This window comes from Budorcas taxicolor, chromosome X (genome assembly GCF_023091745.1).
Source record: "Budorcas taxicolor isolate Tak-1 chromosome X, Takin1.1, whole genome shotgun sequence".
Lineage (NCBI taxonomy): Eukaryota > Metazoa > Chordata > Mammalia > Artiodactyla > Bovidae > Budorcas > Budorcas taxicolor.
The window spans coordinates 68494734-68522348 of NC_068935.1; positions in this window are offsets into that span (position 1 = coordinate 68494734).

The window sequence follows — 27615 nt, forward strand, 5'->3', positions numbered from 1 at the left end:
AGAAGTTCTAAATAGAAAATTTCTGAAGAAGACATAAAAATGACCAACAGACACATGGAATGATGCTCAACATCACTAATCATCAAGGAAATGCAAATAAAAATAACAAAAAGCTATCATTTGAAAACTGTTAGTATGGCTATCATCAAGAAGATAAGAAACTATGGGTGTTGGTAAGGGTGTGGTAAAAAGGAAATCCTCTTACATTTGGGGGAATTTAAATTGGTCAAACCACTATGTAAAACAATATTTAAAAAAAATTAAAAATAGAATTACCGTACAATTCAGCAGTTATACTTCTGAGTATATACAAGAAGGAAATGAAAATAAGATTTTGACAAAACATATGTCCAATAGCAAATGAATGGATACAAAGTTATTTATATATATGTATACATATATATATACACACACACACATATACATATATATATATATCAAGTAAGTCAAGGACTTCGCCCAGTCGTGTCTGACTCTTTGCGACCCCATGGACTGTAGACTGCCAGGCTCCCCTGTCCATTGAATTCTCCAGGCAAGAATACTGGAGTGGACCAGCCCCAAGCATCCTGTATCCTACATTGAACCTGGACTGGCGATTTGTTTCTTATATGATATTATACATGTTTCAATGGCATTCTCCCAAATCATGCCACCCTCTGGGGTTCAGAATTTGGAACACGTGTACACTCATGGTGGATTCATGTTGATGTATGGCAAAACCAATACACTATTTTAAAGCAATTAGCCTCCAATTAAAACAAATAAATTTAGATTTTGAAAAAATACAGAAAAAAAAAAGAATACTGGAGTGGGTTACCATTTCCTTCTCCAGGGGATCTCCCCAACCCAGGGATCAAACCTGGGTCTCCTGCATTGGAGGCAGACGCTTTAACCTCTGAGCCACAAGGGAAGCCCATATATATGTGTGTGTGTGTGTATATGTGTGTATATATATATATATGTATATGTATATGTATATATATATATATATATATATATATATATAGAGAGAGAGAGAGAGAGTGCTTAGTCACTGAGGCATGTCCACCTTTTTGTGACTCCATGTAATATAGCCCATGAGGCTCCTGTTTCCGTGGGGATTGTCATGGTGTAATGTGGGTTGCCATACCCTTCTCAAGGAGATCTTTGTGACCCAGGGATAGAACCCAGGTCTCTTACATTGCAGGTGGATTCTTTACCATTCAAGTCACCATGGAAGCCCAAGAATACTGAAGTGGGCATTTTATCCCTTCTCCAAGTGATCTTCCTGACCCAGGAATTTAATCAGGGTCTCCTGCATTGCAGGCAGATTCTTTACCAGCTGACCTACCAAAGAAGTCCATATGTATGTGTGTGTGTGTATATATATATAATGGCATATTACTCAGCCATGAAAGCGGAGGATACCCTTTAATTTGTGACAACATGGATTGTCCCTGAGCAAATTATCCTAAATGAGATAAGTCAGAGAAAGACAAGTGCTATGTAAGATGACAAATGTAAAATGCAAAAATAAATAAATAAATAAATAAACTTGACATAAAGAGTAAAATGGTGATTATCAGGGGAGGAACAAGATAAGAGTGACAGTGTTCAAAGGCACAAATTTGTAATATGCAGTAAATAAGCCACAGAGATCTAATATATAGTACAAAGAATATAGATAATAATACTATACTATAATTATATAATGTGATAAATATCACTACATTAGCAATATTACAAAAAGTAACACTTTACACTTTAAACTTATGCAATGTTGCATGTCTAGTTTTTTTTAATTAAAAACGGTTCATTTCTTATTATTGATCAGTAGATTTAATTATATGGATAGAATATGAACTATTTACCCATTCACATGTTGAGGGATATTTGGATACTTTACAGTTTCAATCATTACAAATAAAACTAATATGAACCTTCTCATATGATTCTTTGTAGTGACATATACATATGCTTTCATTTCTCTTGTGTAGTATCTAAGAATGAAATGGTCAGATTGTATGATAAAGTCTATTTTAATTTTATAAATGTAAAATTGTTTTCCAATGTACCTTTACAATTTGGTATAGATTGAATATTTGTGCCCCCACTAAGATTCATATGTCAAAGCCTAATCCCCATGGTGATGGAACTTGCAGATGGGATCTTTGGAAAACAGTCAAGTCACAGAGAAGCTGGCATGAGTGAGGTTAGTGCCTTATAGGAAAAGATGGCCTCTCTCTCTTTTCCTCATGTGAGGAAACAGCAAAAAGTAATCATCTATAAATCAGGAAAGGGGTACTCACAAAGAATCAAAAGGACTTGCACATTGATCTTAGATTTCCCCATCTCCAAATCTGTGAGAAATAAATTTCTGTTGTTAAAAATGCCTAGTGTGTGGTAATTGGCTATAATGGCCCAAATGACTGAGGCATTGTGTCATATTCCGACCATCAGAGTATGACAGATCCAGTTTCTTCATATTTTGGCAAACACTTGGAAGGTCAGAACTCATAATTTGATAAAATTAAGTTCTAGTGGATATGTAGAGATGTTGATTTAATTTTCATTTCCCTAATGTTAAATGACGTTCAGCACCTTGTCATTTACTAGCTTGTCTTCCTTACATCAGCTATGGTTTAAGATAATTTTTTTTAATTAAAAAAACAAACAAACTGGATTTGCCTTCATATTATTGAGCCCTATACATTCTTCGTAAATTCTAGACATAAGTTCCTGCTTGGGTATATATATTTTCAATTATTTCTTCCCAGTGTGTGGCTTGCTGTTTTATATTCTTAACAGTGTAGGTTTAAAGATTCAATTTTTTAATTTTGAAAAAAATCACTTAAATGATTTTTGCAGTTTATGCTTCAAAAATTTACAAAAATCATAAACACAAACATAAGCACTAAAACAATAAAACTTCTAGAAGAAAACCTAGGGAACTATAGTACTGACCTTGAACTTGGAAAAGATTGCAAAACTGGGCTACAAAAAGTGCGGTGGTGGTGGTTTAGTCACTAAGTCGCGTCTGACTCTTGTAAACTCCATCAGTCAGTTCAGTTGCTCAGTCGTGTCTGACTCTTTGTGACCCCATGGACTGCAGCATATCAGGCTTCCCTGTCCATCACCAACTCCTGGAACTTGCTAAAACTCATGTCCATCAAGTTGGTGATGCCATACAACTGTCTTGTCCTCTGCCTTTCCCTTCTGCTCCTGCTTTCAATATTTCCCAAATGAGCCAGTACTTCACACCAGGTGGCCAAAGTATTGGAGTTTCAACTTTAGCATCAGTCATTCCAATGAATATTCAGGACTGCTTTCCTTTAGGATTGACTGCCTTGATGTCTTTGCAGTCCAAGGGACTCTGAAGAGTCTTCTCCCAACACCACAGTTCAAAAGCATCAATTCTTTGGCCCTCAGCTTTCTTTATGGTCCAATTCTTACATCCATACACGACTACTAGAAAAACCATAGCTTTGAATAGATGGACCTTTGTTGGCAAAGTAATGTTTCTGTTTTTTAATATGCTGTCTAAGTTGGTCATAGCTTTTCTTCCAAGGAGCAAGAGTCTTTTAGTTTCATGGCTTCAGTCACCACCTGCAATGATTTTGGAGCCCAAGAAAATAAAGTCTGTCACTGTTTCCATTGTCTCCCATCTATTTGCCAGGAAGGGATGGGAGCAGATGCCATGATCTTCATTTTTTTGAATGTTAAGTTTTAAGCCAACATTTCTGCTTTCCTCTTTCACTTTCACCTAGAGACTCTTTAGTTCTTCATTTCTGCCATAAGAGTGGTGTCATCTGCCTATCTGAGGTTGTTGATATTTCTCCAAGCAATCTTGATTCCAACTTGTGCTTCACCAGTTCAGCATAAAAGTCAAATAAGCAAGGTGACAATATACAGCCTTGACATACTCCTTTTCCAATTTGGAAGTAGTCTGTTGTTCCATGTCCAGTTCTAACTGTTGCTTCTTGAACTGCATACAGATTTATAAGGAGACGGGTAAGGTGGTCTGCTATCCCCATCTCTTGAAGAATTATCAACAGTTTGTTGTCATCCACACAGTCAAAGGTTTGGTATAGTCAATAAAGCAGAAGTAGATATTCTTCTGGAACTCTTTGGCTTTTTTAATGATCCAATGGATGTTGGCAATTTGATCTCTGGTTCCTCTGCCTTTACTAAAACCAGCTTGGACACCTAGAATTTCACAATTCACTTACTGTTGAAGCCTGGCTTGGAACATTTTGAGTATTAATTTGCTATCTTGTGAGACGAGTGCTATTGTGTGGTAGTTTGAACATTCTTTGGCATTGCTTCTTTGGGATTGGAATGAAATCTGACCTTTTCCAGTCCTGTGGCCACTGCTGAATTTTGCAAATTTGCTGGCATATTGAGTGCAGCTCTTTCACAGCATCATCTTTTAGGATTTGAAATAGCTCAACTTGGAATTACATTACCTCCACTAGCTTTGTTTGTAGTGACACTTCCTAAGTCCCATTTGACTTTGCATTTCAAGTGACTGGCTCTAGGAAGTGACCATAACATTGTGGTTGTCTGGATCATCAAGATCTTTTTTGTTTAGTTCCTCTGTGCATTCTTGCCACCTCTTCTTAATATCTTCTACTTCTGGAAGTTCCATACCGTTGCTGTCCTTTATTATGCCCATCTTTGCATGAAATGTTCCTTTGGTGTCTCCAATTTCAGTGAAGAGATCTTCAGTCATTCCCATTTTATTGTTTTCCTCCAATTTTCATTGATCACTGATGAAGGTTCAGTGGAGAAATAACTCCAGAAACAATGAAGGGATGGAGCCAAAGCAAACACAATACCCAGCTGTGGATGTACTGGTGATAGAAGCAAGGTCCGATGCTGTAAAGAGCTATATATTGCATAGGAACCTGGAATGTCAGGTCCATGAATCAAGGCAAATTGGAAGTGGTCAAACAAGAGATGGCAAGAGTGAACATTGACATTCAAGGAATCAGTGAACTAAAATGGACTGGAATGGGTGAATTTAAAACAGATAACCATTATATCTATTATTGTGGGCCAGAATACCACAGAAGAAATGGAGAAGCCATCATGGTCAACAAAAGAGTCTGAAATGCAGTACTTGGATGCAATCTTAAAAACGACAGAATGATCTCTGATCGTCTCCAAGGCAAACCATTCAATATCACAATTATCCAAGTCTATGCCCCAATCAGTAATGCTGAAGAAGCTGAAGTTGAACGGTTTTATGAAGATCTACAAGACCTTTTAGAACTAACACCCAAAAAAAGATGTCCTTTTCATTATAGGGGACTGGAATGCAAAAGTAGGAAGCCAAGAAACATCTGGGGTAACAGGCAAATTTGGCCTTGGAATGTGGAATGAAGCAGGGCAAAGACTAATAGAGTTTTGCCAAGAAAATGCAATGGTCATAGCAAACATCCTCTTCCAACAACACAAGAGAAGACTCTACAGATGGACATCACCAGATGGTCAACACCAAAATCAGATTGATTATATTCTTTGCAGCAAAAGATGGAGAAGCTCTATACAGTCAACAAAATCAAGACTAGGAGCTGACTGTGGCTCAGATTATGAACTCCTTATTACCAAATTAAGACTCAAATTGAAGAAAGTAGGGAAAACCGCTAGACCATTCAGGTATGACCTAAATCAAATCCCTTATGATTATACAGTGGAAGTAAGAAATAGATTTAAGGGCCTAGATCTAATACATAGAGTGCCTGATGAACTATGGAATGAGGTTCATGACATTGTACAGGAGACAGGGATCAAGCCATCCCCATGGAAAAGAAATGCACAAAAGCAAAATAGCTGTCTGGGGAGGCCTTACAAATAGCTGTGAAAAGAAGAGAGGTGAAAAGCAAAGGAGAAAAGGAAAGATATAAGCATCTGAATGTAGAGTTCCAGAGAATAGCAAGAAGAGATAAGAAAGCCTTCTTCAGTGATCAATGCAAAGAAATAGAGGAAAAGAACAGAATGGGAAAGACTAGAGATCTCTTCAAGAAAATTAGAGATACCAAGGGAACATTTCATGCAAAGATGGGCTCGATAAAGGACAGAAATCATAGGGACCTAACAGAAGCAGAAGATACTAAGAAGAGGTGGCAAGAATACACAGAAGAACGTACAAAAAAGATCTTCATGACCCAGATAATCATGATGGTGTGATCACTAATTTAGAGCCAGACATCCTGGAATGTGAAGTCAAGTGGGCCTTGGAAAGCATCGCTACGAACAAAGCTAGTGGAGGTGATGGAATTCCACTTGAGCTGTTTCAAATCCTGGAAGACGATGCTGCGAAAGTGTTGCACTCAATATGCCAGTAAATTTGGAAAACTCAACAGTGGCCACAGGACTTGAAAACATCAGTTTTCATTCCAATTCCAAAGAAAGGCAATGCCAAAGAATGCTCAAACTACTGCACAATTGCACTCATCTCACATGCTAATAAAGTAATGCTCAAAATTCTCCAAGCCAGGCTTCAGGAATACGTGAACTGTGAACTTCCTGATGTTCAAGCTGGTTTTAGAAAAGGCAGAGGAACCAGAGAACAAATTGCCAACATTCTCTGGATCATGGAAAAAGCAAGAGAGTTCCAGAAAAAAAAACATCTATTTCTGCTTTATTAACTATGCCAAAGCCTTTGACTGTGTGTATCACAATAAACTGTGGAAAATTCTGAGAGAGATGGGAATACCAGACCACCTGACTTGCCTCTTGAGAAATCTGTGTGCAGGTCAGGAAGCAACAGTTAGAAATGGACATGGAACAACAGACTGGTTCCAAATAGGAAAAGGAGTACGTCAAGGCTGTATATTGTCACCCTGCTTATTTAACTTCTATGCAGAGTACATCTTGAGAAACGCTGGACTAGAAGAAACACAAGCTGGAATCAGGATTGCCGGGGGAAATATCAATAACCTCAGATATGCAGATGACACCACCCTTATGGCAGAAAGTGAAGAGGAACTACAAAGCCTCTTGATGAAAGTGAAAGAGGAGAGTGAAAAAGTTGGCTTAAAGCTCCACATTCAGAAAACGAAGATCATGGCATCCGGTCCCATCACTTCACGGGAAATAGATGGGGAGACAGTGGAAACAGTGTCAGACTTTATTTTTTTGGGCTCCAAAATTACTGCAGATGGTGATTTCAGCCATGAAATTAAAAGACGTTTACTCCTTGGAAGAAAAGTTTTGACCAAGCTAGATAGCATATTCAAAACCAGAGACATTGCTTTGCCAACTAAGGTCCGTCTAGTTAAGGCTATGGTTTTTCCAGTGGTCATGTATGGATGTGAAAGTTGGACTGTGAAGAAGGATGAGTGCCGAAGAATTGATGCTTTTGAACTGTGGTGTTGGAGAAGACTCTTGAGAGTTCCTTGGACTGCAAGGAGATCCAACCAGTCCATTCTGAAGGATATCAGCCCTGGGGTTTCTTTGGAATGAATGATGCTAAAGCTGAAACTCCAGTACTTTGACCACCTCATGTGAAGATTTGACTCATTGGAAAAGATTCTGATGCTGGTAGGGATTGGGGGCAGGAGGAGAAGGGGTCGACAGAGATTGATATGGCTGGATGGCATCACTGACTCAATGGACGTGAGTCTGAGTGAACTCCGGTGGTTGGTGATGGACAGGGAGGCCTGGCGTGCTGCGATTCATGGGGTCGTGAAGAGTCAGACACGACTGAGCGACTGACCTGAACTGAACTGAAGGCTTTCTTATCTCTCCTTACTATTCTTTGGAACTCTGCATTCAGATGGGTATATCTTTTCTTTTCTCTTTTGCCTTTAGCTTCTCTTCGTTTCTCAAATATTTGTAAGGCCTCCTCAGACAACCATTTTACCTTTTGCATTTTTTTTCCCCCTTGGGAATGATCTTGATCACCATTCCCTGTATAATATCATGAAAGCTCCATTCTTAGTTGTTCAGGCACTTGTCTATCAGATCTAATCCCTTGAAGCTATTTTTATTTCCACTGTATAATCATAAGTGCTTTGATTTAGGTCCCACCTAAATGATCTAGTGGTTTTCCCTACTTTCTTCTATTTATGTCTGAATTTTGCAAATACGATTTCATGATCTGAGCCACAGTCAGCTCCCAGTCTTGTTTTTGAACTATATAGAGCTTTTCCATTCTTGGCTTCAAAGAATATAAGCAATCTAATTTCAGTTTTGACCATCTGGTGATGTCCATGTGTAGAGTCTTCTCTTGTGTTGTTGGAAGAGGGCCTTTGCTATGACCAATGCATTCTCTTGGCAAAACTCTATTAGTCTTTACGCTGCTTCATTTTGTACTCCAAGGCCAAATTTTCTTGTTACTCCAGGTATCTCTTGACTTCCTACTTTTGCTTTCCAGTCCCCTATGATGAAAAGGACATCTTTTTTGATGTTACTTCTTGAAGGTCTTGTAGGTCATTATAGAATTGTTCAACTTTAGCTTTTTGGCATTAGCAGTTGGGGCATAGACTTAGAGTACTATGAATGGTTTGCCTTGGAGACGATCAGAGATCATTCTGTCGTTTTTGAGATTGCATCCAAGTACTGCATTTTGGACTCTTTTTTTGGCCTATGAAGGACTACTCCATTTCTTCTAAGTGATTCTTGCCCATAGTAGTAGATACAGTGGCCATCTGAATTAAATTCACCCATTCTGGTTCAGTTTTAGTTCACTGATTCCTAAAATGTTGATATTCACTCTTGCCATCTCCTGTTTGACCACTTCCAATTTACGTGATTCATGGATCTAACATTCCAGGTTCCTATGAGATATAAAGAGAGTGGAGTGTTGAATAATTGATTCTTTTGAACTATAGTGTTAGAGAAGATTCTTGAGAGTCCCTTGGACTGCAAGGAGATACAACCAGTCAATCTTAAAGGGAATCAGTCCTTGAATATTCATTGGAAAGATTGATGTTGAAGCTGAAACTCCAATACTTTGTCCACCTGGTGCAAAGGACTGACTCATTTGAAAAGACTCTGATGCTTGGAAAGATTGAAGATGGGAGGAGAAGGGAATGACAGAGGATAAGATGGTTGGATGGCATCACTGACTCAATGGACATGAGTTTGAGTAATCTCCAGGAGATGGTGATGGACACAGAGGCCTGGTATGCTTCAGTCCATGGGGTCACAAAGAGTCGGACATGACTGGGCGACTGATCTGAACTGAACTGATGCCATATTGCTCTTTACAGCATTGAACTTTACTTCCATCATCAGTCACATCCACAACTATGTGTTGTTTTCACTTTTGCTCTGTCTATTCATTCTTTCTGAAGTTACTTCTCCATGCCTCTCCAGTAGTATATTGGGCACGTACCAACCTAGGGAATTAATTGTTCAATGTCCTATCTTTTTACCTTTTCGTACTGTTCATGGCTTTCCCAAGGCAAGAATACTGAAGTGGTTTGTCATTCCCTCTTTCAGTGGACCACGTTTTTTCAGAACTCTCCACCATGACCCATTCTTCTTCAGTGGTCTTACATGGCATGGCTCATAGTTTCATTGAGTTAACAAGGCTGTGGTCCATGTGATGAGTTTGGTTAGTTTTCCGTGATTCTGGTTTTCATTCTGTCTGCCTTGTGATGGATAAGGATAAGAGGCTTATGGGAAGCTTTCTGATGGGAGCGACTGACTGTGGGGGAAACTAGGTCTTTTTCTGATGGGCTGGGCCATGCTCAGTAAATCTTTAATCCAATTTTCTTTTAATGGGCTAGCTTGTGTTCCCTCATTGTTTGACATGAGAACCAACTATGATAGGGGTAATGAAGATAATGGAGACCTCTTTTAAAAGGTCTCTTGCACGTACTGTTGTATTCAGTGCCCCTCATCCTGCAGCAAACCCATGCCTCCACTGGAGACTCCTGGACACTCATTGGCAGTTCTGGGTCAGTCTCTTGTGGGGTCACAGCTCCTTTTACCTGGGTCCTGGTGCACACAATGCTTGTTAGTGCCCTGTAAGTGTCTGCTTCCCCAGATCTGTGTAAGTTCTATAATCAAGTCCCACTGGCCTCCAAAGTCAAATTCCCTGGTGAATTTGTAACTGAATAGATCTTAGTATTCTTGCCTGGAGAATCCCATGGACAGAGGAGCCTGGTGTGTTGCAGTCCATTGGGTCACAAAAAGTCAGACAGGACTTAGCCACTGAACAACAAAAAGTACATAGAAATACATTTATTTGATTTTTTTTTCTTTTTATCAATCTGCTACCTTTGACACTTGCAAAGCTCACATATTCACTCTGATAGCTTTTCTGAAGAGTCCTTTAAAGTTCTTAAATAGACAAACATGACATATGTGGGAAAAAGCAGTTTTACTGTCTTCTGTATGTCCTTTATTTTTCTTGCCTGCTTGCACTCTTTATGACCTCCAGTACAATATGAAATACAAGGAAAAGATTGAAATTTTGCACCTGTTCCTGATCTTAGGGAAAAGTTATTCAGTCTTTTATAATGAAATATCATCTTAGTTGTAGATTTTTCTTAGTTATCCATTATCAGGTTGAGGAAGCTTCTTTCTATCCCCAGTTTGCTTAGAAATGTTGATTTGAATGTGTGTTTAATTTTGTCAAGTGATTTTTCTGCATTTATCATATAGTTTTTTTCTCTTAATATGATGAATTTTTAAATTTTTTGAATGTTATAAATTTTCATTTCATAAGATAAACTCCACATGATCATGGTGTGTTATTGTTTTTACATGTAGTTGGATTTAAGTTGCTAGAACTTTGTTATAAAATTTGTGTCCATATTAATTATGGATATTGGCCTTCAGTTTCTGTGTTTGTGTGCTATCTTTTTTTCTAGCTTTATTATGAAGGCAATGATAACCTAGTAAAATGAGTTGGGGAATTCCCACTTATTTAATATTTTCTGGGAGAATTTGTATAGAATTTTTGAACCCTAAATGTTTGACAGAATTATTAAATTAAACCATCTGATCTTGAAATTTTCTTGCCAATAAAATTTTAACTAATAAGCCCACTTAAAAAAAAAAGAGAGATATAAGGATATTCATGTTTTTCTTAAATGAGCATTGGGAGTTTGTTTCTTTCAAGGAATTTCTCTAGTTTACATTATGGTGTTTAAATTTATTAACATTAGTTTTCAATCTATTAGCTTTGTAATGTCTGTGTGGTCTATAGTGGCATCTTTCTTATTCCTAATATTTGTAAATTTTATTATATATCTATCCAATGAACCAGCTTTTGGCTTTTTTCTAGATTTTTTGAGATATTATTGACATAGTTATGACCAACCTAGATAGCATATTCAAAAGCAGAGACATTACTTTGCCGACTAAGGTCCGTCTAGTCAAGGCTATGGTTTTTCCTGTGGTCATGTATGGGTGTGAAAGTTGGACTGTCAAGAAGGCTGAGCGCCAAAGAATTGATTCTTTTGAACTGTGTAGTTGGAGAAGACTCTTGAGAGTCCCTTGGACTGCAAGGAGATCCAACCAGTCCATTCGGAAGAAGATCAGCCCAGGGATTTCTTTGGAAGGAATGATGCTAAAGCTGAAACTCTAGTACTTTGGCCACCTCACAGGAAGAGTTGACTCATTGGAGAAGACTCTGATGCTGGGAAGGATTGAGGGCAGATGGAGAAGGGGACGACAGAAGATGAGATGGCTGGATGGCATCACTGACTCGATGACTGTGAGTCTGAGTGAACTCCAGGAGTTGGTGATGGACAGGAAGGCCTGGCATGCTGCGATTCATGGGGTCACAAAGAGTCGGACACGACTGAGTGACTGAACTGTACTGAACTGAACTGAAGGTTAAGATGTGCAGCATGCTTAATTTATATAAATATAAGTATATAAATAAATAAATAAATATACGTATATGTATATATATACACACACACACACACACACACACATATATTGTCGGAGAAGGCAGTGGCACCCCACTCCAGTACTCTTGCCTGGAAAATCCCATGGATGGAGGAACCTGGTGGGCCACAGTCCATGGGGTCTCTAAGAGTCAGACACGACTGAGCGACTTCACTTTCACTTCTCACTTTCATGCCTTGGAGAAAGAAATGGCAACCCACTCCAGCGTTCTTGCCTTGAGAATCCCAGGGACGGGGGAGCCTGGTGGGCTGCTGTCTGTGGGATCACACAGAGTCGGACACGACTGAAGCGACTTAGCAGCAGCAGCAGCACATATATTGTATTTATATATATATATAAATATACACATATTATATGTATGTGTGTTATATATATATATATATATACACATATTATATGTATGTGTGTTATATATATATATATAGATATAAAATACACACATATTGTGGGCTTCCCTGATGGGTCAGTTGATAAAGAATCTGCCTGCAATGCAGAAGACCTGGGTTCAATTCCTGAGTTGGGAAGATCCCCTGGAGGAGGGCAAAGCAACCCACTCCAGTATTCTTGCCTGGAGAATCCCCATGGACAGAGGAACCTGCCAGGCTACAGTCAACGTTGATTAACACCTCCATCCACTCAAATAATTATCATTTTTATGTGTAGCAACAACATTTAAGATCTACTATCTTAACAATTTTCAAGTATATAATACAAAGTGCTAATTATATTCACCATGCTGTACATTAAGAGATCTGTTTCACTTGAAGATCTGCAATGAGAAAACGTTTGGTCATCTTAAGGCATTTCGCAGGTGAGGATAGTTTGAAAATTATTGTTTCTGAATAGGATTAAAGTTGCTCAGCTGTAGAGATACTTACCACCTGTCCTTTCATCTTTTTGCTTTAGCTAACTACTTATTTTATTCTCTTTTTATTTATTTTTATATATTCTGAGAAATAATTTTCTTGGACTTAGACATCCATGTTTAACAGATATTTGATATTATAACGTATTTTGCCAAGCTGATTTTAATTTCAGCACACAATATATGAATATTAATGAAAAGACTTGCAGGGTGTTTTCTGTTTGTTTGTTTTTGCATTTTGAATGACTCTTTTGGTATTTCCTGGTTTTCTCTTTGTGGGTCATGTTAAAATAAACACCTAGAGTTCTCTTTTGGTCCTGTATAAAACTACTCAATTTAAAATAAAAATAGGGGCTTTTGAGAGTATTTTATTGTCCATACATATAGAGTAGAGCCTAAGATATTTTTCCTAGTCACCACATTCCATGTGGTTTAACAGTACAGAAATAACTGGCATGAAATATTCTTGAGAGTAGACTTCTTAGTGATATTTCCCTTCTTCACTTTTAATCAAACAAATTCCTGAAAAAGACCTTAAGTCTGAAAATACAATAGTAACAATAATTATTAAAGAAGCTATATCAAATAAGCCATTTTGAACATTAAAATAGGCTTAATATATGTTTGGAACAATTGCATGCTTCTGAAGAAACATAACTGGTTAAAATTAGTAAGAGGGAAAACTTAAATAGTTACAAAGCAAGGACAGAGGAATTGAACAGCTGAGAATGTTCTTGTAACTTAAGAAATCTGATCATATATATCTTGTTGTTTATATACTTGCTGATTATGAGAATGCTAAATATGGAAGGAAAATTATTTCCTGAGGTATATCTGACTTTACTATACCAACCAGCTATTGAACAACTCAGAAGATGGTTATTCAACTTTTCCTCTGAGTTTATTATATACACATTCACATTTAAAGCTAAATCAAACTATTAACTAAAAAGCCCACTTCCAGTTTAGTATATATTGTAGTGCATCAGACAGTGATATTTCATGGAAAGTGGATTTCTTTGAAAATCAAACAACCAATATAGCATAGAAAAAGAGGCGTTTTGAAGTTAGATTTAAAATAAATCAAATGGTAGAGGACAGCTGTATCTTTTTAAGTACCTATATATACATAAATCTTTCCTAGGAAATAAATGAGAGAATTTCAATATCTAAATACCTTATTTTAAAGTGCAAAATATTGAATAAATACAAAGAAACATATACATATATAAAATCTGTGGGTATTTTTTAAACTCTTTTTCCTAGTACGTGTATGTGTATAATTTGCACTTGGTAGTTCATCCACTCATTAAATATATATTAAGTATATACACAGAATCTCACATTTGTTGATAATATTTGTCAAGTAAATAATTAATATGCAAGAGGCTGAAAATTAAAATGTGAATAAGGAATGGGTTCTCTTTTGACTATTAAGACAAGATAACAGAAATACACAACTATGAGACAGTACTAAAATACATATATGCAGAAATTATTGTGAAGATTCCTATGAGGTGACCATTTTTGATGTGAACAATTGCTAGCTGAAAAAAATAATACAATGTAGTGAAGAGAAACTTGCCTTTAGAGTTTCAGGCATCTATGTTTGAATCTTAATTCTGGCACTGGCTTTAGAACTTTGGTCAAGGACTTTAAATTCTGTTAATTTTCTTTTTATCTTTAAGATGAAAGTGAAACAGAAGTCTATTATAGAAGCATTTTGCTTTCAGAGTAGAATAAGAAATAGCACAATAATTTATGCATTACTGACAGTCAATTATTTCTTTCTCCCCATAAGTGAGAGTATATTGGTTATCTATTGCTGCATAACAAGCAAACCAAAATTTAGCTGTTTATCAGACACATTCATCATCTCCAAATTTCTGTTTATCAAGCATCTGGACATGGCTTTGTTTGATGCTCTGCTTTATGGTCTCTCACAAGGTTGCAATTAAAACGCTGGCCAGGAGTGGAGTCTAATTTGAAGTTTTGACTAGAGCATAATCGGATTCCAACTCCTTTTGTGGTTTGTGGCAGGATTCATTTCCTTGTGGATATAAAATTGAGGGCCTTAATTCCTTACTGTTCATTGACTAGAGATTATCCTCGTTTTCTTTCCACATGGGCTTCTACAATATGGAAGTTTACTTCATCAAAGTCAGAAAGAGACAGAGTGTGCTAGCAAGATAGAAATCACCATCTTACATAACCTAATTACAAAACAGTTATATCAATTTTGTCATATTCTATTGCTAAAAATCAAGTCATTAAGTTCAGCTTTTACTCATGAGTGAGGATTATATGAGAGTGTGAGTGCTAGGAAACGGATTACCAGAGATAATCTTAGAGGCTTCCTACCACAGATTGAATTAAAAAGTTACCATTTATTGTGTATTTGTTGTATGTCAGGCAATGTATCAATTAAATTATAGGAATAATCTTATTTCACTCTTTCAACAACCAATACAAGGTTGTCTCGCATACAGGGTTATAGTTACTATCTTTCAAAATTCCATATATATGCATTAGTATACTGTATTGATGTTTGTCTTTCTGGCTTACTTCACTTTGTATAATTGGCTCCAGATTCATCCACCACATTAGAAATGATTCAAATGTATTCTTTTTAATGGCTGAGTAATACTCTATTGTGTATATGTACCACTGCTTTCTTATCCATAAATCTGCTGATGGACATCTAGGTTGCTTCCATGTCTGGGCTATTATAAACTGTGCTGCAATGAACATTGGGGTACACGTGTCTCTATCAATTCTGATTCCCTCAGTGTGTATTTGCAGCAGTAGGATTGCTGGGTCATAAGGCAGTTCTATTTCCAGTTTTTTTTTTTTTTTTTTTTAAGGAATCTCCATTCTGTTTTCCATAGTGGCTGTACTAGTTTGCATTCCCACCAACAGCGTAAGAGGGTTCCCTTTTCTCCACACCCTCTCCAGCATGTATTGCTTTTCAACTTTTGGATTGCAGCCATTCTGACTGGGGTGAAATGGTACCTCATTGTGGTTTTGATTTGCATTTCTCTGATAATGAGTGGTACTGAGCATCTTTTCGTGTGTTTGTTAGCCATCTATATGTCTTCTTTGGAGAAATGTCTGTTTAGTTCTTTGGCTCATTTTTTGATTGAGTCATTTATTTTTCTGGAATTGAGCTGCAGGAGTTGCTTGTATATTTTTGAGATTAGTTCTTTGTCAGTTGCTTCATTTGCTATTATTTTCTCCCATTCCAAAGGCTGTCTTTTCACTTTGCTTACAGTTTCCTTGTAGTGCAGAAGCTTTTAATGTTTAGGCCCCATTTGTTTATTTTTGCTTTTATTTCCAATATTCTGGGAGGTGGGTCATAGAGGATCCTGCTGTGATGTATGTCAGAGAGTGTTTTGCCTATGTTCTCCTCTAGGAGTTTTATAGTTTCTGGTCTTACCTTTAGATCTTTAATCCATTTTGAGTTTATTTTTGTGTATGGTGTTAGAAAGTGTTCTAGTTTCATTTTTTACAAGTGGTTGACCAGTTTTCCCATCACCACTTGTTAAAGAGATTGTCTTTACTCCATTGTATATTCTTGCCTCCTTTGTCAAAGATAAGGTGTCCATAGGTGCATGGATTTATATCTGGGCTTTCTATTTTGTTCCATTGTTCTATATTTCTGACTTTGTGCCACTACCATACTGTCTTGATGACTGTGGCTTTGTAATAGAGCCTGAAGTCAGGCAGGTTGATTCCTCAGTTCCATTCTTCTTTCTCAGGATTGCTTTGGCTAGTCGAGGTTTTTTGTATTTCCATGCAAATTGTGATATTATTTGTTCCAGCTCTGTGAAAAATACCGCTGGCAGTCTGATAGGGATTGCATTAAATCTATAGATTGCTTTGGGTAGTATACTCATTTTCACTCTATTGATTCTTCCAATCCATGAACATGGTGTATTTCTCCATCTATTAGTGTCCTCTTTGATTTCTTTCACCAGTGTTTTATAGTTTTCTATATATAGGTCTTTAGTTTCTTTAGGTAGATATATTCCTAAGTATTTTATTCTTTTCGTTGCAATGGTGAATGGAATTGTTTCCTTAATTTCTCTTTCTGTTTTCTCATTATTAGTGTATAGGAATGCAAGGGATTTCTGTGTGTTGATTTTATATCCTGCCACTTTACTATATTTATTGATTACCTCTAGTAATTTTCTGGTGGAGTCTTTAGGGTTTTCTATGTAGAAGATCATGTCATCTGCAAATAGTGAGAGTTTTACTTCTTCTTTTCCAATTTGGATTCCTTTTATTTCCTTTTCTTCTCTGACTGCTGTGGCCAAAACTCCCAGAGCTATGTTGAATAGTAGCAGTGAAAGTGGGAACCTTTGTCTTGTTCCTGACTTTAGGGGAAATGCTTTCAAGTTTTCACCATTGAGGATAATATTTGCTGTGGGTTTGTCATATATACCTTTTATTATGTTGAGGTATGTTCCTTCTATTCCTGCTTTCTGGAGAGCTTTTATCATAAATAGAGGTTGAATTTTGTCATAGGATTTCTCTGCCTCTATTTATATAATCATATGGCTTTTATTTTTCAATTTGCTAATGTGGGTATTACATTGATTGATTTGCAGATATTGAAGAATACTTGCATCCCTGGAATAAAGCCCATTTGGTCATAGTGTTTGATCTTTTTAATGTGTTGTTGGATTCTGATTGCTAGAATTTTGTTAAGGATTTTTGCATCTATGTTCATCAGTGATATTGACCTCTAGTTTTCTTTTTTGTGGCATCTTTGTCAGGTTTTGATATTAGGGTGATGTTGGCCTCATAGAATGAGTTTGGATGTTTACTTCGTCTGTAATTTTCTGGAAGGTTTTGTGTAGGATAGGTGTCAGCTCTTCTCTCAGTTTTTGGTGGAATTCAGCTGTGAAGCTGTCTGGACCTGGGCTTTTGTTTGCTGGAAGATTTCTGATTACAGTTTCAATTTCTGTGCTTGTGATGGGTCTCTTTAGATTTTCTATTTCTTCCTGGTTCAGTTCTGGAAAGTTGTACTTTTCTAGGAATTTGTCCATTTCTTCCACGTTGTTTATTTTATTGGCATATAATTGCTGATAGTAGTCTCTTATGATCCTTTGTATATCTGTGTTGTTGGTTGTGATCTCTCCAATTTCATTTCTAATTTTATTGATTTGATTTTTCTCCCTTTGTTTCTTGATGAGTCTGGCTAATGGTTTGTCAATTTCATTTATCCTTTCAAAGAACCAGCTTTTGGCTTTGTTTATTTTTGCTATGGTCTCTTTTTCTTTTCTTTCTTTTTTTTTTTTTTTTTTTTTGCATTTATTTCTGCCCTAATTTTTAAGGTTTCTTTCCTACTACTAACCCTGGGGTTCTCCATTTCTTCCTTTTCTAGCTGCTTTAGCTGTAGTGTTAGGTTATTTATTTGACTTTTTTTCTTCTTTCTTGAGGTATGCCTATATTGCTATGAACTTCCCCCTTAGCACTGCTTTTACAGTGTCCCACAGGTTTTGGGCTGTTGTGTTTACATTTTCATTCATTTCTTGCATATTTTGATTTCTTTTTTGATTTCTTCTGTGATTTTTTGGTTATTCAGCAGCGTGTTGTTCAGCCTCCATATGTTGGAATTTTTAATAGTTTTTTCTCCTGTAATTGAGATCTAATCTTACTGCATTATAGTCAGAAAAGATGCTTGAAATTATTTCAATTTTTTTTGAATTTGCTAAGGCTAGATTTATGGCCCAGGATGTGATCTATCCTGGAGAAGGTTCCGTCTGTGCTTGAGAAAAAAGGTGAAATTCATTGTTTTGGGGTGAAATGTCCTATAGATATCAATTAAGTCTAACTGGTCTATTGTATAATTTAAAGTTGGTGTTTCTTTGTTAATTTTCTGTTTAATTGATCTATCCATAGGTGTGAGTGGGATATTAAAATCTCCCACTATTATTGTGTTATTGCTAATTTCCTCTTTCATACTTGTTAGCATTTGTCTTACATATTACGGTGCTCCTATGTTGGGTGCATATATACTTATAATTGTTATATCTTCTTCTTGGATTAATTTTTTGATCATTATGTAGTGTCCTTCTTTGTCTCTTTTCACAGCCTTTGTATTAAAGTCTATTTTATCTGATATGAGTATTGCTACTCCTGCTTTCTTTTGGTTATATTTGCATTGAATAACTTTTTCCAGCCCTTCACTTGCAGTCTGTATGTGTCCCTTGTTTCGAGGTGGGTCTCTTGTAGACAACATATATAGGGGTCTTGTTTTTGTATCCATTCAGCCAGTCTTTGTCTTTTGGTTGGGGCATTCAAACCATTTACGTTTAAGGTAATTATTGATAAGTATGATCCCGTTGCCACTTACTTTATTGTTTTGGGTTCGAGTTTATACACCCTATTTGTGTTTCCTGTCTAGAAAATATCCTTTAGCATTTGTTGAAGAGCTTGTTTGATGATACTGAATTCTCTCAGCTTTTGCTTGTCTGTAAAGCTTTTGATTTCTCCTTCATATTTGAATGAGATCCTTGCTGGGTACAGTAATCTGGGCTGTAGGTTATTTTCTTTCATCACTTTAAGTATGTCTTGCCATTCCTTCCTGGCCTGAAGAGTTTCTATTGAAAGATCAGATGTTATCCTTATGGGAATCCCCTTGTGTGTTACTTGTTGTTTTTCCCTTGCTGCTTTTAATATTTGTTCTTTGTGTTTGAGCTTTGTTAATTTGATGAATATGTGTCTTGGGGTGTTTTGCCTTGGGTTTATCTTGTTTGGGACTCTCTGGGTTTCTTGGACTTGGGTGATTATTTCCTTCCTCATTTTAGGGAAGTTTTCAACTATTATCTCCTTGAGTATTTTCCCATGGTCTTTCTTTTTGTCTTCTTCTTCTGGGACTCCTATGATTCGAACGTTGGAGCATTTCATATTGTCCTGGAGGTCTCTGAGATTGTCCTCATTTCTTTTAATTTGTTTTTCTTTTTTCCTCTCTGATTCATTTATTTCTACCATTCTATCTTCTACTTCACTAATCGTATTATCTGTCTCCGTTATTCTACTGTTTGTTACCCCCAGAGTTTTTTTGATCTCGTTTATTGCATTATTCATTATATATTGACTCTTTTTTATTTCTTCTAGGTCCTTGTTAAACCTTTCTTGCATCTTCTCAGTCCTTGTATCCAGGCTATTTACCTGTGATTCCATTTTGATTTCAAGATTTTGGATCATTTTCGCTATCATTATTCAGAATCCTTTATCAGGTAGATTCCCTATGTTTTCATCTTTTGTTTGGTTTGGTGGGGATTTATCCTGTTCCTTTACCTGCTGGGTATTCCTCTGTCTCTTCATCTTGTTTATATTGCTGCGTTTGGGGTAGCCTTTCCGTATTCTGCCAGTTTGTGGAGTTCTCTTTATTGTGGAGTTTCCTCTCTGTGGGTGGGGTTGTATCGGTGGCTTGTCAAGGTTTCTTGGTTAGGGAAGCTTGTGTCGGTGTTCTGGTGGGTGGAGCTGGATTTCTTCTCTCTGGAGTGCAATGAAGTGTCCTGTAATGAGTTATGAGATGTCATTGGTTTTGGGGTAACTTTGGACAGCCTGTATATTGAAGCTCAGGGCTGTGTTCCTGCATTGCTGGAGAATTTGCGTGGTATATCTTGCTCTGGAACTTGTTGGCCCTTGGGTGGTGCTTGGTTTCAGTGTAGGTATGGAAGCATTTGATGAGGTCCTATCGATTAATGTTCCTTGGAGTCAGGAGTTCTCTGATGTTCTCAGGATTTGGATTTAAGCCTCGTGCTTTTGGTTTTCAGTCTTATTTTTACAGTAGTCTCAAGACTTCTCCTTCTATACAGCACCATTTATAAAACATCTAGGTTAAAGATGAAGTTTCCCCACAGTGAGGGACAACCAGAGTTTCACAGAGTTACATGGAGAGGAGAAGAGGGAGGAGGGAGTTAGAGGTGACCCAAATGAGATGAGGTGGAATCAAAAGAGGAGAGAGCAAGCTAGCCAGTAATCACTTCCTTATGTGTGCTCCACAGTCTGGGCCGCTCAGAGATGTTCATGGAGTTATATAGAGACGAGAAGAGGGAGAAAGGAGACAGAGGTGGCCAGGATGATAAAAGGAGGGGAATGAAAATGAGAGAGACAAATCCAGTCAGTAATCAACTCCCTAAGTGTTCTCCACCATCTGGAACACACAGAGATTCACAGAGTTGGGTAGAGAAGAGGAGGGGTAGGGAGGAGACAGAGGCGACCTGGTGAACAAAAAGGAGAGTCCAAAAGAGGAGAAAGCTGTTAAGCCAGTAATCTCACTCCCAAGTAAAAATGAGTACTGAAGATTGGATTTTTAAAGGTACAAAATTGATAACAAATACCAAAAATCAAAGATTAAAAATCTAGAGTAGATGTTGAATTTTCAAAACTACAATGTTAAAGAAAAGAAGGAACAAAAAATCAAAAAATTATTTCAAAAATATGTATATGAAGTTTGCTTTAAAAAATAAGATCTTTTTTTTGAAAAGTAATAGTAGGTTACAGAAATGAAAATTAAAGGAGTAATAGAGGACTTAAAATTTAAAAATAAAGTTAAAAAAAGAAAAAGAAAAAATAATGATCATAAAAATAGTAAAAATATATCTAGGACTTTCTCTGGTGTTGTTGTGGGCAGTGTGGGGTCAGTTCATTTTTGGATAGTTTCTTGGTCCGGTTTATATTTCTCAAGATCTATAGGTCCCTTCCTATGTAGTCAGTACTAACTACAGGGTTTTAATCTATTGCACCTGTCACGTCCAAGGTAGTTACCTCTGTTTTAGCTTCTTCTGTTTGCTGCTCTCTTCAGTGTCTGATTTCCACCCTGCCACAAGGAGGGCGGTGGTGGACACTTTTTTTAGGCTCACTTCTTCAGTCATGTTGTGAAACGGGAGGGACATTGCAAACAAATAACACTGGCGTGTGCTCGCAGTGTCTCAGCCACACTGGGCCTGCGCCCACTCACGGCACTTGCACCCTCCCTGCCCACACAGCTCAGGCTCTAGGTTCCTCTGCCAGGAACCATCCGAGGCTGGCCCTGGGCTGCATGCACCTCTCAGGTCTAAGCCGCTCAGGTTCAGACACTCGGGTACTCCTTAGAGGCGCAGACTCGGTTGGGCCTGTGTTTTGTGCCCTTCCCAGGTCCAAGCAGTTCAGGTGATGAGTTGTTTGGAGAGCACAGTTGCCGTGACTTATTGCCTCTCCCGTCCCTGTTGCTCAGTTTTCTGGGTGTAAAACTGGTGCACCTTCTCAGGCAGATGATGACTGTCTAGAACCCCAAGAAGTCTTAGTTAGCAAAGAAGCCTACTTGCAGTTTGGTAGATAATGTCTCTCTGGGGCTGCGATTGCCCCCTTCAAGCTCTGGCTGCCTGTCACCAGAGGGGAATGGTCTGCAGCTGGCTAATTCTGTTCAGTCCTTTGTTCTGTGTGCAGTCATGGCAGTGTCTTGGGTTAGAGCTTTCGTGTGGTAGCTATCCCACAGTTTGGTTTGCTAGCCCAAGTTAGTCTGCTCTGATTACCCTCATTGCATTCAGGCCTGATCGTTACTCTAAGCAATGCAGCTCGTGCCTCCCTTGCCAGCCCCTGCTTGCTAGTGGTGGGTGCAGGCGTCTGCGCTACTTATCCACTGGGAGAGTTACCACTGGGCTCATAATCTGTGGGTTTTAGTTATTTATTTATTTTCCTCCCTGTTATGTTGTCCTCTGTGCTTCCAAGGCTTGCCACAGACTCAGCAGTGAGAGTATTTCCTGGTGTTTGGAAACTTCTCTCTTTTTAAGACTCCCTTCCTTGGACGGAGCTCCATCCCTACCTCTTTTGCCTCTTTTTTTGTCTTTTATATTTTTTCCTACCTCTTTTAGAAGACAATGGGCTGCTTTTCTGGGTGCTTGATGTCCTCTTCCGGCATTCAGAAGTTGTTTTGTGGAATTTACTCAGTGTTCAAATGTTCTTTTGATGAATTTGTGGGGAAGAAAGTGGTCTCCCTGTCTATTCCTCTGCTATGTTAGAACCGCCTTCCTGAAATAATATTTATTTCATAAAGTGATAATAATAATATAGGAATAATTTCATGATTATACTTGGTAACATAAAATTACCAAGGAGAGTAGCTACTCCATATTCAAGGTCAGGAGGGATGGCTGTGAAGAGATATAACTCATCCAAAGTAAGGAGCAGTGGCTGCACTTTACTGGAGCAGCCATAAAGTGATACCCCACGTCCAAGGTAAGAGAAACCGAAGCAAGAGGGTAGATGTTGCCAGAGGGCATCAGAAGCAGACACACTGAAAGCATAATCACAGAAAACTAGCCAATCTTATCACACAAATAACAGCCTTATCTAACTCAATGAAACTAAGCCATGCCTTGTGGGGCCACCAAAGATGGGCGGGTCATGGTGAAGTCTGACAGAATGTGGTCCACTGGAGAAGGGAATAGCAAACCACTTCAGTATTCCTGCCATGAGAACCCATGAACAGTATGAAAAAGCAAAATGATAAGATACTGAAAGAGGAACTCCACAGGTCGGTAGGTACCCAATAAGTTACTGGATATTGGTGGAGAAATAACTCCAGAAAGAATGAAGGGATGGAGCCAAAGCAAAAACAATACCCAGTTGTGGATTTGACTGGTGATAGAAGCAAGGTCTGAGGCTATAAAAATAATATTGCATAGGAACCTGGAATGTCAGGTCCATGAATCAAGACAAATTGGAAGTGGTCAAAAAGGAGATGACAAGAGTGAACATCAACATTCTAGGAATCAGTGAACTAAGATGGACTGGAATGGGTGAGTTTAACTCAGATGACCATTATATCTACTACTTTGTGAAAGAATCCCTTAGAAGAAATGGAGTAGCCATCATGATCAACAAAAGAGTCCGATATGCAGTACTTGGATGCAATCTCAAAAATGACAGAATGATCTCTGTTCATTTCCAAGGCAAGCAATTCAACATCATGGTAATCCAAGCCTATATTCCAACCAGTAACACTGAAGAAGTTGAAGTTGAACAGTTCTATGAAGACCTATAAGACCTTTTAGAAGTAACACCCAAAAAAGATGTCCTTTTCATTATAGGGGACTGGAATGCAAAAGTAGGAAGTCAAGAAACAGCTGGAGTAGCAGGCAATTTTGGCCTTGGGATACAAAATGAAGCAAGGCAAAGTATAAGAGAGTTTTGCCAAAAGAACCCAATGGCCATAGCAAACACCCACTTCAAACAACACAAGAGAAAACTTTACACATGGACATCACCAGGTGGCCAACACAGAAATCAGATTGATTATATTCTTTGTAGCCAAAGATGGAGAAGCTCTGTACAGTCAGCAAAAACAAGACCAGGAGCTAACAGTGGCTCATATCATGAACGCCTTATTGCCAAATTCAGACTGAAATTGAAGAAAGTAGGGAAAACTACTACACCATACAGGTATGACCTAAATGAAATCCATTATAATTATACAGTGGAAGTGAGAAAGAGACTTAAGTAACTACATCTGATAGATAGACTGCTGGATGAACTATGGACAGACGTTCGTGACATTGTACAGGAGACAGGGATCAAGACCATCCCCATGGAAAAGAAATGCAGAAAAGCAAAATGGCTGTCTGAGGAGGCCTTACAAATAGCTGTGAAATGAAGAGAAGTGAAAAGCAAAGGAGAAAAGGAAAGCTATAATCATCTGAAAGCAGAGTTCCAAAGAATAGCAAGGAGAGATAAGAAAGCCTTCCTCCGTGATCAATGCAAAGAAATAGAGGAAAACAACAGAATGGGAAAGACTAGAGATCTCTTCAAGAAAATTAGAGATACCAAGGGAACATTTCATGCAAAGATGGGCTCGATAAAGGACAGAAATGATATGGACATAACAGAAGCAGAAGATATTAGAATACACAGAAGAACTGTACAACGAAGAACTTCATGACCCAGATAATCACATGGTGTGATCACTCACCTAGAGCCAGACATCCTGGAATGTGAAGTCAAGTGAGCCTTAGGAAGCATCACTATGAACAAAGCTAGCGGAGGTGACAGAATTCCAATTGAGCTACTTCAAATCCTGAAAGATGATGCTGTGAAAGTGCTACCCTCAATATGCCAGCAAATTTGGAAAACTCAGCAGTGACCATGGGACTGGAAAAGGTCAGTTTTCATTCCAATCCCATAGAAAGACAATTCCAAAGAATGCTCAAACTATCACACAGTTGCACTCGTCTCACACGCTAGTAAAGTAATGCTCAAAATTCTCCAAGGCAGGCTTCATCAGTATGTGAACCATGAACTTCCAGAAGTTCAAGTTGCCAACACCTGCTGGATCATCAAAAAAGCAAAAGAGTTCCAGAAAAACATCTATTTCTGCTTTATTGACTATGCCAAAGACTTTGAATGTGAGGACCACAATAAACTGTGGAAGATTCTGAAACAGATGGGAATACCAGACCACCTGACCTGCCTCTTGAGAAACCTATATGCAGGTCAGGAAGCAACAGTTAGAACTGGACATGGAACAACAGACTGGTTCCAAATAGGAAAAGGAGTATGTCAAGGCTGTATATGGTCATCCTGCTTATGTAACTTATATGCAGAATACATCATAAGAAACACTGTGCTGGAAGAAGCACAAGCTGGAATCAAGATTTTGGGAGAAATATCAATAACCTTAGATATACAGATATCTTTACCGTTATGGCAGAAAGTGAAGAGGAACTAAAGAGCCTCTTGATTAAAGTGAAAGAGGGAAAGTGAAAATGTTGGCCTAAAGCTCAACATTCAGAAAACTAAAATTATGGCATCTGGTCCCATCACTTCATTGGAAATAGATGGGGAAACAGAAGAAACAGTGTCAGACATTTTTTTTTTTTTTTTTTTTGCTCCAAAAACACTGCAGATCTTGATTGCAGCTATGAAATTACAAGAGGCTTACTCCTTGGGAGGAAATTTATGACCAACCAAGACAGCATATTGAAAATTGACATTACTTTGCCAACAAAGTTCTGGCTAGTCAAGGCTATGGTTTTTCCAGTGGTCATGTATGGATGTGAAAGTTGGACTGTGAAGAAAGCTGAGTGCTAAAGAATTGATGCTTTTGAACTGTGGTGTTGGAGAAGACACTTGAAAGTCCCTTGAACTGCAAGGAGATCCAACAAGTCCATCCAAAAGGAAATCAGTCCTGGGTGTTCACTGAAGGACTGATACTGAAGCTGAGACTCCAATACTTTGGCAACCTCATGCGAAGAGTTGACTCATTGGAAAAGACCTTGATGCTGGGAGGGATTGGGGCAGGAGGAGAAGGGGACGACCGAGGATGAGATGGCTGGATGGAATCACCGACTCGATGGACATGAGTTTGAGTGCACACAAGGGGTTAGTGATGACCAGGAGGCCTGGCGTGCTGTGATTCATGGGGTCACAAAAAGTCGGACAGGACTAAGTGACTGAACTGAACTGAACTGAACTGAACATAAAATTATTGAAAATCATATATTTGTTTTCCAAATTTTAATTGTTTTAATCTTATCCTTCTGTAAAAATGAAAAATCTGCAAATGCTATAGTAAATAATGCTAAGGTCTTTGAAAATTCTGAGGTTGTGTGATTTCATGATTTATTGAATTGAATTATTATTTCAAATGATATATTTCAACTGTCAAAAGTGATAGTAAATATTTTTTGTACATTAGTTCAGTTCAGTCGCTCAGTCATGTCCGACTCTTTGTGACCCCATGAGTTGCAGCACGCCACACCTCCCTGTCCACCACCAAATCCTGGAGTTCACTTAGATTCACATCCATTGAGTCAGTGATGGCATCCAGCCATCTCATCCTCTGTCATCCCCTTCTCCTCCTGCCCCCAATCCCTCCCAGCATCAGAGTCCTTTCCAGTGGGTCAACTCTTCACATGAGGTGGCCAAAGTACTGGAGTTTCAGCTTTAGCATCATTCCTTCCAGAGAAATCCCTGGGCTGATCTCCTTCAGAATGGACTGGTTGGATCTCCTTGCAGTCCAAGGGACTCGCAAGAGTCTTCTCCAACACCACAGTTCAAAAGTATCAATTCTTCGGCGCTCAGCCTTCTTCACAGTCCAACTCTCACATCCATACATGACCAGGAAAAAACATAGCCTTGACTAGACGGACCTTAGTCGGCAAACTAGTCTCTGCTTTTGAATATGCTATCTAGGTTGGTCATAACTTTTCTTCCAAGGAGTAAGTGTCTTTTAATTTCATGGCTGCAGTCACCATCTGCAGTGATTTTAGAGCCCCCCAAAATAAAGTCTGACACTGTTTCCACTGTTTTCCAATCTATTTCCCATGAGGTGATGGGACCAGATGCCATGATCTTCGTTTTCTGAATGTTGAGCTTTAAGCCAACTTTTTCACTCTCTTCTTTCTCTTTCATCAAGAGGCTTTTTAGTTCCTCTTCACTTTCTGCCATAAGGGAGGTGTCATCTGCATATCTGAGGTTATTGATATTTCTCCTGGCAATCTTGATTCCAGCTTGTGTTTCTTCCAGTACAGCATTTCTCATGATGTACTCTGCATATAAGTTAAATAAGCAGGGTGACAATATACAGCCTTGCCTTACTCCTTTCCTACTTGGAACCAGTCTGTTGTTCCCTGTCCAGTTCTAACTGTTGCTTCCTGACCCGCATACAGATTTCTCAAGAGGCAGGTCAGGTGGTCTGGTATTCCCATCTCTCTCAGAATTTTCCACAGTTTATTGGGATCCACACAGTCAAGGGCTTTGGCATAGTCATAAAGCAGAAATAGATTTTTTTTCTGTAATTCTCTTGCTTTTTCCATGATCCAGCGGATGTTGGCAATTTGATCTCTGGTTCCTCTGCCTTTTCTAAAACCAGCTTGAACATCAGGAAGTTCACGGTT